At 43.2% G+C, this 12,616-nt stretch overlaps 1 protein-coding gene across 6 annotated transcripts in view; it reads right to left on the bottom strand.

The window, feature by feature from the left end:
- The window catches only part of ACACA (acetyl-CoA carboxylase alpha), a 189,134-nt gene that overhangs the window by 13,622 nt on the left and 162,896 nt on the right, over positions 1-12,616 (bottom strand). The window lies entirely within an intron of this gene.

The following is a 12,616-nucleotide window of genomic DNA, read 5'->3' as shown; positions in this document are numbered from 1 at the left end:
TATATCTACATTCTTGGATGCTGCCCATTCACGAGGTCATCTGAGCACACTAGAATCTTCTTATTGCTGAAAGTAAAGATGGGAGTTGATGGGTTTGGGTCAGCTCCCTGCACCCCATGACTCAGACCTTGGTCCAAAGCTTGCAGATGACTACTGTCATCATAATGGGCCATACCAAAAAACTTGATCTGAACAGCACCAATCTTTGGATCTGAAATCAGCAGCTGAGGTCCCCAGCTCTGCCTAAATTCCAGAGAGGTAGCTCCTCCCAGAACCATCCAAGTGCAGTACGTAGTTATCCCACAGATTTGGCACCTGAATGAGAAAAGGATGATCCTATCTTGTTCTTTGGTGTACTGTGCAGTAGCACTGAGCGTGTGTGCGCACGCGCGCACACACACACACACACACACACCCCACCCTGCTGGTGTGGAATACATCAGAGTACAGGCACAGCTCTACGGAGAAGGAAGGTGCTCGCCCCTCGCACTGGAACCATCAGACTGGAGCTCTCCAGGCTGACCCAGCCATGCACCACGTTCTACTGTCATCTAGGCCTCCTACCTGCGAGGGTGCAGAACTCCATCAACACCGATCTCACGATGACAGTCTTGACTTCCAATTTGTACAAAACACTCTCTAATTAGAGCAGTCTTCACCTGGTCAGTGGGCTTTTCACCTCTGGGGCTGCTCACTGAGTCACACCCCACCCCAGGCCCTGACCAGAAAGACCAAAAACCGTTCTTGTCAAACAGGCAACAACAAAAGGGCAGAGCTTAGTGTAGATCAAACCAGGTTCCTGTCGAGGCTGCAGCTTGCGGCCAGGTTCTGGTTTGGAAAGTTAGCAGCCTCACCTGGAAAGACAGGCAGGACTAGATATTCCTGAGCACGACAGGAAGTGTCATCTCATACTACATGAAGGCAAATGCCTTATTGATTACAGTATTGATGGAGCCATCTGGCAAAGACAAATCTATAATATTGGCTCAGACCATCAGCGATTAGTATCACCAGGCTGGCTTTCAACTCCCGTTCTTTCAAATGTAACAGCATTCCCACCTAGAGTTCCTTTCACTTTTACATGCACCTCCATTAGGCTTTATCAATACCTGGCAGTTTTGAGGCTCTGAGAAACGCTCCTGCAATGTTCCCTAGAAATGGCTGAAAAATGGTACTGCTTGATCTGCACTGGCCAGTCAAACTACATTAGCAAGAACCCTTTCTAAAGCAAGTGACAGAAAGCTTCTGCTAACATGATTTAAATGCCAATGAATTAAGCCATGATTTAGGAGCCCTAATGACAGGACTTATCCCCATAAATTAACAATGTCTCAGAGTGTTACAGTTTTCTAAAACTACAGACAAAATTAATGTCTAATGCAAATACACACACACACACTTTACACTTTCCTAGCATTTGTTTCCTACTAGTACCTATCACTTTTCAGTGTCTCACTACAGAGGCGGCACAAGTTACATTCAGAGCTATTGCAAAAGATCACAAAACACTTTACTCATTTAAGTTACTTGCTGTCAATCAAGGCACACGGTCTAGCGATCGATCCCATATGAACTTGGAGAACAGGATGACAAAGATGTCAAAATGACACTGTCCCACTGAGCTCTTATTTTTGTTTATTTTAAAGGTTTGTGCGCAAAATGAAATTATATTGTTTTCAATGAAATGAAATTAAAGCGTTCGGATTAATGTAGCCTTGTGAAAGAACCCAGAAGAACTAACTGAGCAAGGCATAAGGTGGGCTATGATTCTGCCCATGACTGCGCTGCCAAAGTTGCTACGTATTGTCTTGCAGCAGCCCATTGCTGTTTCCAGCCAGTGGACAGTCTCATACAAAGCTCAAGAGCTGTGAGGTGGCTTTGCACCGTGTATTAATTGAGACCAGGATTCAACCAAACTCATTTTCAACTGAGACCTAAAAAGTGTCTCTCTCCTCCCCACCGAGAATGACTTGTTAAAATAATTCCTAAAAGCAACCATTCCACCATGGGACTGAGAACCTGAATTCTCCCCTGCTCATCCAACGGGCCACAGTTAGCCTTGGTGTAAGCAGATGCAGCTCCTTTGAAGGTGCACTCACCTACTGCAGGGCAAGACTGGCCCCAAGCCCAGTGCAAGGAGAGCAGGTTAATTCTCTCCCCCGGCCACACAACGATGCGCACAACAGGCACTTGTGCAGAAGCAGGGGACTTAATGCCATTCAAGCACAGAGCGCAAGCTAAGCCCAATTACATGCTACCAGACGCTAGGGAAAATGTGGAGGTTTTAACCTCCCACCTACACTGGGGCCTGAGCAGAGGCTGTGAAGCTCCTGTTGTAGGTTCACAGCTTTAGATAGTGCGTGGGTGGGGAAGCGCTGGTAAACAATGACCCTCCTTTGCACTTCTATAGCACCTGCCCCCCCACCCCCACCCCCCGCAAGGAAAAGGCTTTACAAATGTTAATTCATTTCACCTTGCAATGCCCCTGGGAGATATGCAAGCACAATTATTCTCACGGTACAGAGCAGAAAGTGAGGCAGAAAAAGGTTAAGTGAGTTACCTAGTAACATAGAATAAAAACCAGGAGACTTGACTGTCAGCCCCCTTTCTCTAGCCACTGGACAACATTCCTTTCCTTCCTGTTGGCGTCCTCTCTGTCGGGCTCCGTGAATGCCACCAGCTTTCTGCTCTTTATTGTTCGCGAAGCCATGTCAATGGGATTAAATGTAATGAAAGGAGATCAGCTATTGTCAGGCTGTCATGCTTCCTGGCTGGGTGATGTGGAAGATGACCGTCACTCCTCTGGGCCGTACAATGCCACATAAATGGTCCAGTTTGAAAGGGCCAGGGTCTGGAATCAATCTGGAGCAGAGTGTGGCTGTGAACACAGCCAAAGCGGAATCAGCACCACAGACAGCACAGCTGCTCTGTTAGCAAGTTCGAGGCCATATGCAGACTGTGTCCCCGCTTTGTAAAATCGCAGGTCACGTATACAGTAATTTTTTTCAGCTCAGGCCTTCAATGTAAGCATGTTAATGATGGTAGGGATGCTCTGGTGTTTTATAGCTGAAGAATTTTAAAAAAGAATTGTTTTAACTTCATGTTTCTCTGTACACTTCTAACGGCAGTGTCTGCACTGAAGCCAGGAACACTCATGTATTCTAGGCTGTCTGCCACTCTCTTGTACAGACAAACCAGCTAGGCACAGTAATGATTTAGGTGAGATTAACAAATATGTCAATGTCTATTTTCTGCTTAATTTAAAAGCAGCGTCTATAAAGATTTTTGACTTCTGAACCCTGTTCTCCTGAAAGAAAGAAGGTAACAATGAGGAGGGGGGGATAAAGAGTGATTATCCTATCATTGATCGTTTGTCAGGAGCATTTCTTATTCACTGGACTATTGTAAAAAGCTAAGCTCTCGATCAATCCTGTAAGCCCCCTGTACAATTAAATATCTTGGAATGGGTTTCTTTCTTTTCTAGCCACATCTTGAAGCCTCAGGGTTTTTCAGAAAGCCAGGGCGTTATTTATTTTTATTTCACAGAAAGAGAAGTCTCCATCCAAAAATCTTACCCCAGCAAGAAAGGTGATTTAAAAAAAAAAGAAAGCAAGAGTCAGGCACTTCTTTTGTTCTAAAGAAACAGCTGAATTATCAAATATTTAATCCAAGTGTCAAATTTAAAATGATTAGAATAGCTCTCAAATGGTGTTTTACATCACTAGATCCCAAAGTGCTTTACCCAGGAGGTCAGTAGCATTATCCCCACTTTTTAGAGGCCTAGGGAGAAGTGACTTGCCCATGACCACCCAGCAGGCAGAGCTAGGAAGAGAACCTAGGTCTCCCAAGCCCCAGGCCAATGCTCTGTCCACTATGCCACACTGCCTTCCATTAGAGAGCTGTGTGTATGGAGATAGGTTACCAATAGATGTATACACTAAAGAAAAAACAAACATTCTAAAAATTGCTATACTTAAAGACAAATACATATAGTACAGCAGCTCTCTGTAGGCAGATAGTGCATGAAGCTATTAACAGGGGGAGGGATACCTCAGTGGTTTGAGCATTAGCCTGCTAAACCCAGAGTTGTGAGTTCAGTCCTTGAAGGGGCTCTTTAGGGATCTGGGGCAAAAATCTGTCAAGGGGTTGGACTAGATGACTGCCTGAGGGCCCTTCCTGATATTCTGTGAACAGTAAGAAGATATGAGGGTGAGTGGAAGAAAAATACTGGAATCTAAATTCATTTCAGCCTTGAAGAGGTATATTAGGTGAGATGCACAAACTCACTGAAGATTTCTTTTAAGATTAAGAACAGAGTTTGAGACTTTCATAAGCTGGCAGGGGATGCAGGACACTGTCCTAACAGAGAGCCTGGGGCTATTCTGTTTGCACTGGGTTTTGTGCCATACAATTGTGAATGAGAGTTTTGGCTTGGATTTGCAGATTACTTTACAGTTTTTGAGTGTATATATTTAAATATAAATAAAATGTGTGCATGTTTATGTGTACACAAACACAGATGTGCAGGAAAGGATAGGGATAGCTCAGTGGTTTGAGCATTGGCCTGCTAACCCTAGGGTTGTGAGCTCAATCATTGAGGGGGCCATTTAGGGAACTGGGGTAAAAAAATCTGTCTGGGAATTGGCCCTGCTTTGAGCAGGGGGTTGGACTAGATGACCTCCTGAGGTCCTTCATAACCCTGATATTCTATGATTGTGTGTAAGTATGAATATATACAGCTCTGATTTGACCACAGCAGCTGGATAGCCCAGTGTTAGACATGTAAAGATGTTACTGTTTTGTAGCCTTTATCTTCTAATAGTAGCAACAATTACAATAAGACTTCATAATTCTACATCATCTTTTGTCCAGCTATACGAAGGTGCTTTAAAACTAGCTTGACAATCACCGCTGCGAGTATTGCAGAAGTAACACTGAAATACAGAGGGTAAGTAAATTTTCCCAAAGTTTGTCAGTGTGAGAAATGCACCAAGCCCTCAACACCACAGAATCCCTGCATGAATGGAATAGCTGTGAGAGCAACCTCTGTCTCCGATCCCACATGCTGGGGAGGTAAGCTTCATGCTGGCTCCAAGTATGCCAGCAGGGAAGGAAGCACTTGGGTGGTCTAGGAATTAAGGAGCACAGGGCACTGGTTTCTACTCCAACAATAGGCTGGAGCAGTGCTCACACAGGGGCTGTGCTGCAGCCCATAGCATGCCCCCAGGTGGGGGGGGGTGTATCTTCTGTCCCCCAGCCCCTTCTTAGTTCCCTGCACAAAGTTTGTTTACTTTGATTGTGTGGCTGCGTGCATGTGTCTTTCATCCACAGTGAGTTAGTAACAGCGCTAGGCATATTAACCAGAGAACCAATTCCGTGATCACTAGCCTGCATTCCCGGGAAGTGGGACTGCATGTCGGAAATGTGGGAGGCAGGGCACCCCACTATAGTGGGGCTGGCACTTTACAAATAAAAAAGGATTATCACCGTATGATGGTTTTATGTTTCGCAAAATGATAGGAATGAATAAGCCAACAGCCTCCATTCAAATACAACAAAAACAAATCAGGAAAAACTGGTTATCATCTGGGAACAGGAAATACTTGCCCCCAAATGTTTTCACAAAATGAAAGAGGTAAATATTGTCTGGACTGTTTGTCAGGGCTCCGTCTGTCTGGTTCACACTTACACAACTTCACTGGAGTGTTCCTCTGCTATCCACACCTATGCTAGGAACAGAAAGGGTCACCCAACGCTGAGCACCACCGTGCTAAGCTATTACCACTATCCCATGTAAGGAGCTAGCTATATTGAAAAGCACTGGGTACTCTTTGGGTCAGGGACCATCTTTTTGTTATTTGTAGGCACGGTACCTGGCAGATTGGGGCCCCAATACCTGACTGATGCTTCTAGGGGCTACCACAACAGTTAACTAAAGAAGGCCTTTATAAACGCCGAGTCTGAAGGAGAAGGTCCTCCCAAAGCCTGCTCCTACCCATTGCACAGGGATAGGTGTGCAGGCTTTATAGCTTGCGATCAGAGAGGAAGACTTCAGAGAAGTTGCCCTCCCTGTGCAGACTAATGGTAAAGCCTTGGTAATAAATCTATAGGAAGACCTATTCTGTAAAGAGCTCTGATATTGAATGTCAATTTATACTCCTCTCCAAAAGTTAAGGGAAGAAATCACAGCCGAGAAAGCAACGTCTAAACTCTTTTGATTTGTGCCCCATTAAACAGAGAACCTCTTTTGGAGTAACAAGCCAATACTTCAGCTCTTCCCTCCCATGTGTACGTCTCAGAGAGAGAGCACCACTGACAGGCACAGTGTCCAGTAGTGATTACAACCTGCTAGAATGTCAGGCTCAGGCTGCCTTTAATAAAGTTCCTGCCAGATGGAAATGGCTGAGCGGGACCATGAATCACGGCTTCCCATAACATTTAGCAGCAAAGTGCTTTTTTTTAAATATGACCAGTTTAACAGGTTAGACAAAATGACTTCGAGAAATGTTATTGTAGCTTCCCTCTGATTGCAGAAAGCTGGGCAGCTTCTGAATCAATGTGATGGTTTACGGTTTCTCAGCTATTAATATGGGGGATTTTCCCCTCCGCCCTCAATGCACAGCCTCGCACAGTAAAGCTTTTCTACTTGCTTCCCATCGCCTCTCATCTATGCCAGTAAAGATGTAGGCAACAGCCCAACCTCCAGGCTTCTCACCCAGCACCTTGCTGAGGCAGAAGCTCACTCACTTTAACACTGCTTGACACCACCAGAGTGGGGTAAATGAGACTCCTATTGATAATATCTTCACCGAGCAAAACACACTCACTATCCTAAAACAGCATCTCACCACGCGGAGTCTGGCCCAAAACGAGGGAAGCCCTCTACACAGTGGCTAGACTGACCCTCTAACAATTCAGGAGGGCCCAGCTCCTCTGGTCTCCAGGCCAAAGTCAAATGGATCCCAGAAGCACCACTAACTAACCCCTGCCCGGCGAACAGAAGCTCTTCTCTGTCAGCAGCCTCTGGCTTTGTGAAACCAGCGAGGGAGCTTTTCCTTCGGATCCTGAACTCCAAATTTAGTCCCCCTCATGAACAATGGGGGTCTGGGAAATAAACCTAGGCCAGTGATTTTTAAAGGTGTTTTGTACAACATAAATATTAATCTACAGAATAGCACAAACATGCTCGCTACCGGCAACACAGAGATGTGTGCGCTCACCTATCCAAGTGTTAAAATGACTATGTTGAAGGTTTTTTTTGAGGGTGATTGGGGAAAGAACATTAAGACACCACCGCAGCAAAGCATCTAAACTTGTGCTTAAGTCCATTTCTAGTCTGCGAAGCACATGTGCAAGTCCCACTGAAGCACATGCTGAACTGCGTTGCTGAATAGGGATGGACTACTGAAATGGGTCCTAAGGAAATAAGCATTATGGATGCATGGTAGCTACTCCATATATAATGATATAATGAGGGGTCCATTTTAAGTCAGATTATGACCACCTCATCTAACAGCCTCAACTGCAAGAACAAACATTATTTCAGCCTGAAATTCCTCACACAGGAGAGATTCTCCCCTCTCCCCCTAAAGGCTGAAGTCTGATGTCTCCTGTTTAACCACACAACAGATTCAGCAACTGTGCAAGCTTCTCCCATGCTGCACTGCCAGCCTGCCCCACCTCTGATCTGCAGGGAGCAGCTCTAAAGGGGAGGTCATTCAGGCCTACTCAAGTCTGTGGCGATGCAGGGTTTTTTAGTACATGTTTTATATATATATTTTAAAATGTGGCTGCTTGCAGCCTCTTCTCTAAATAGTCAGTAGAATTCAAGCTGTAAAGATGCAACCTGAAATACCAGTGAAGGTTGTGGATGCTCAAGAGATTGGTCAGAAATGTCATTCTGCAATTGCAATACATGAAAAGGTTTTATTCTGCTACAATTCAGCTATTCTTGTTCCTAAGGACTTGCATTAGGGTCAAGTAAACTAGCAGACATGAAGCTCCACTACAGGCCAAAAATCACCTGTGATGTGCGTTAACACACTCACAAGCACTAACTTGGACTTGCTGTAGGGTTAAATACAGGACATCTGAGGAGAAAAGGGATGGGATGAGCCTCAAATTGCACAGGGGAATTGCACAGCATCTAAAACTATACTCTTTCAATAGATTATTAACTAACAGCAGTGACATTAATATACAATCGTCTGCAACCAATCCCCACCCACATTCCAAGATCTTTCATGATTGTTTATTTGAAATTAAAATACAGTGAGTAACATCTCAAAACAAAACTCTGAAGAAATAATAGGTTGTAGGACCACATACAAAGTGCAAAATAGAAACCGCCTTTCCCTCCCCCCAAATTGGTATCATATGTCCCAGAAAAATTGTATACCTATGGGAATTCCCCTCCAACTCCCACCTTCTAGAGAGGGAAATCCAAAAGACGGGTGTCAGGGAAGGTAAAATTCTGGATTAACAGCAATTTTTTTAGTGATAGCAGTGTTTGCACACAGAACCAGATAAGGCAATCAGTGTACAGTATTACCAGCAAATTGACCAGTGCTGATTGGCATTCCACATTTTGCAAGTGAAGGACAATCTCATGGGCAATATTTTATGCAACTATTGCTCAGGAAAATAATTGAGATTTTGGTTAATTACAACATAGAAAAAGAATTACAGAAAAAACTTGAGACACACAAAGAAGGCGAGGTAATATGTTTTACTGGACCAACTTCTGTTGGTAGAAGGGACACACTTTGAAGCTACACAAAGCTCTTCTTCAGGTCTGGAGAAGGTAACCAGAGCATCTGAGCTGAATACAAAGCGGGAGAAGATTATTAAGCATAAGGGGTTCACACATGCTGTAGGAGTCCTCTTAAAATGAAGTGAGCAATGAAGGGTTAGACTGTTAAGCATAAGGGGTTGTAACTTGCCTAGCGATTCCCCCAGAAATGGGATACATGTACTTTCATCAGTCAGTTTCATTTTCAAAAGTACATTATTGGTGAACTGGTTCAAATCAAATGCACAAATACAAAATGGGAAATAACTGGCTAGGCAGTAGTACTGCAGAAATGGACCTGGGTGTTATAGTGGATCAAAAATTGAACATAAGCCAATAATGTGATGTAGTTGTGAAAAAGACACATTATTCTGTGGTATATTAAGAGTGTCAAATGAAAGACACGCGAGGTAATTGTTCTCCTCTAGTAGGCATTGATGAAGTCTCACTGGCATATTTTGTCCAGGTTTGGGTGCCCCACTTTAAAGATCTGGACAAACTGGAGAGAGTCCAGAGGAGAACAACAAAAATGATGAGAGGTTTAGAAAACCAACATAGAAAAGGTTAAACTGGGCATGTTTAGCCTTGAGAAAAGAAGACCGAGGAGAGAACCTGACAAAAGTCTTTCTAAAGAGGAAAGCGATCAATTGTTCTCCATGTCGACTAGAAGGTAGGACAAGACGTACTCGGCTTAATCTGCAGCAAGGGAGATTTAGGTTAGGTATTAGGAAAATCTTTCTAACTATACAGGATAGTTAAATACTGGAATAGATCACCAAGGGAGGCTGTGAAATTTCCGTCACTGGAACATATTAGACACACACCTGTCAGGGATGGTCTAGGTTTACTTGGTTCTGTCTCGGCAGATGGGGCTGACCTCGAAATGACCTCTCAAGGTCCCTTTTAGCTCTCCATTTCTATGAATCTATTAATCTATAAAATAGCTACTGCCTGACTTTCGAGTATTGTCTGATTTTCCAGACCTACGTGCAGAATGACAAAGAGGTCACATGATGCTACTGTTTAGCCAATCAAGAAAGCGAAAGAAAAATGTAATAATTTTGTAGATGTATGCTGCAAAGTAATCACCAGCACATGGTATTGTTGGGATTTAAATAAACTGTCATGCAAATTTCTCTCTGAAAATGGACTGCTTGGCTTAACTTATCTGTAGCCACTGCTGTTCTAATGTGGGTTAAACTTTGGTTAAGTTTTTGTTATTTGGGGATTCAAGATGGGTTCTGAACCATCTTCAGCAAACGAAGTAGAGAAGGAAGTCAGGGGTCACAGCGATAGGCTGGTCGAAATGGGAAGGGACAGGCTCAGCTCCTGAAGTGGCATGGCAGTTTACAGCTTTCGTGTCTGTGAAGAGTAAACTTTGCTTTACTGAGATGGGCAGAGTCTTCCTGAATGATCCCTCATCCAAGACTTCATACAGAGTATTACTATATATAAATGGGTGTGAATATACACACACATAATGTACAACTCTATATAAAACTACATCTAAAACTATATAAAACACTCAGATGCAGGCATTTATTATAAGGGACAGACTAAAGATGATATTCATCTTACTATAAAATCTGCTCATGGTGAGATCATACTGAACGAATAAAAGATTTTTCCATTGTACCACAAGATAAAGAATTTCGATAAGATAAATGGGAACAGCCATTTTGCCATTGCCTTCGATTACAATGGGACCAAGCCCATTGTTTGTATCGCATGCTATATTTACAGCCTTTCCGATGGTAATAAAGAACAGGCTGCACTATAAAGTTCATTTCCTGTTATTTCTGTTTCAATCCTAAAGCTTTCTCCCTTATGCTAATTGTAAAAAGCCCACATGAAAACAGAAGGCCTATATCCTTCTGAAGTGTGGCCAGTAGGCTTGCTGCTTACACTGTCTGTATACTCCTGTGTATTCATAGCTCTCTATGGCTACTCCTGCTTTCTAGAGAACACAGCCATTCTAGAGTCAAGACCGAGATTCCTCATCTCCTGCCGTGTTGCTCTGCAGTACATGCTGTTACATATGAGAACGTTACACTGAATGCTATTTTAATAAAACATGAAACTAATGAAGATTTTGGAGATAGTGCTAAAAAATTGATAACGAGCAGACTTATGTCAAATTATTCAATACCTGTCATCCTTCCCTGATCCCACCCCCCACAAATGCAAGTCAAAATCGAATGTCTGAAGGTTCCTTGAATGAAAGCACAAATGTCGCTGTACTATTTACCCACCCGTCTGCACGAGGCGCACACATATATGAAGATCTCCCTCTTCCCCGGTACTCAGCAGCTCCATAGAAATGATGACAGTCATTCAGGGGTTAAAGAGAGGCAGTGAACCCCCAGTTAATGAGTAAGAATTCAGCAGGCAGTGTAAGATAAATGGAGCTTTCTCTGCTTCTGCTGGAGTCAGCATGAACTGCGGCCCCGCGGCTTGTTTGTGGCAAATGGAGTGCGCGAAATATCAAAGGGCAGTGATCCAGAAGAAGACCGACTTTGACAAATTTTAAATTGGCCAGAAAGAAAACCAGCAAAAAAAATTATGCAATTCGCTGTGTCCTGCAATCTTGGCTTTCCTGCCATTGTACAGAATTAGTAGCAAAACAACAGCAATGATAGCCTGATGCTGGGAGCAATTAAGAGCCATCTAAGTGAGATGCTTATCAGTGACTGAAGCTTTTAGGGCTCTCTGTATGTACAGTTGTAAGTGACTTGCTCTTGTGTTGCAGTCATTTTAATTAAAGTGTATGGAGTAATTATCCTGTTTAGAGAAAGGGGGAAAAAAATGAACCAAAACACCCCCATGCAGTCTGGCATTGGATTTTAGAGAGACTCCTGTAGAAAAATGTTTGCCCTTTTCTCTCTTATCAAAAAGAGGATGGTGCAGGGGTCAAAGCCAGCCTGATTTAGGGTTGTTTTCTAATCACATCTGATGGAATGGAAGGGATTCAAGTGCTTGAATTCAATGTAACCAACATTGGCTACGGGCCACACAACAGTAAATTCATAAGGGCAACAAACAAAAATGACATTTGCTACTTTTCCCTGCTGCTATGAGATTAAAAACCAAACAGTCCTCTTTGTTCGAGGCCAGTGTCTACACACGATTGAGACTGGACTAATTTGCCAGTGTCAGGGAAGACACCATCTTCTGTGGGGGCGCTTATTGTTAATTTGAGAGGAGCAGGACCTTTTCTAGTGCTGCTGTGGTAAATATCCTCAAAATGGTGCTCCTGTAGCAGGGCCATTTATCTGCATGCACAAGTGCTGACTATTCAGTGTATACTCTTTTCTAACTACACATCTGATTTCCCCTTCTCCTCAACTCTAGAGACTTTCATACCGGAGAGGCAGTTCTTCCACCAAGCACAAGTAGGTCCAGAAAAATCACCTCCAGGTAGTGTAGCTATGAATCCTGCCTTGACTGACTGGGTTAGGAATTAAGCTGCAGCCTTTTAACTGAGCAGCATAAAGCATTTCAAGTATGCATATATTTGGACTCTGTGCTAAGTTCCCAAGATCTGTTGGAGTCTGGGTTATCTATTTGTCTCTAAAAAGGGACACTGTCAAGTCAAATGTAGCCCAAAATTCAGAGCTGGTGAAAATAAGCTTTTACCAAACCTAAGAACATTAGAAATGTGCATTTCAATCCTACGGAGCCAGTTTATTTGAACAAACATTCCAAATGGAAGTTGCTAATCTGCTTTCTCGGCAGAAAGAAATGCAGGAAATAAACAGCACAGTGAGAAAAAATTAAATGAGATTTAAAAATTTTTCATTTTTAAACAAAGTTTTAGAATGTCAT

The sequence above is a fragment of the Gopherus flavomarginatus genome, chromosome 19, assembly GCF_025201925.1.
Source record: "Gopherus flavomarginatus isolate rGopFla2 chromosome 19, rGopFla2.mat.asm, whole genome shotgun sequence".
NCBI lineage: Eukaryota > Metazoa > Chordata > Testudines > Testudinidae > Gopherus > Gopherus flavomarginatus.
This window is presented reverse-complemented; position numbering and strand designations above follow the sequence as displayed.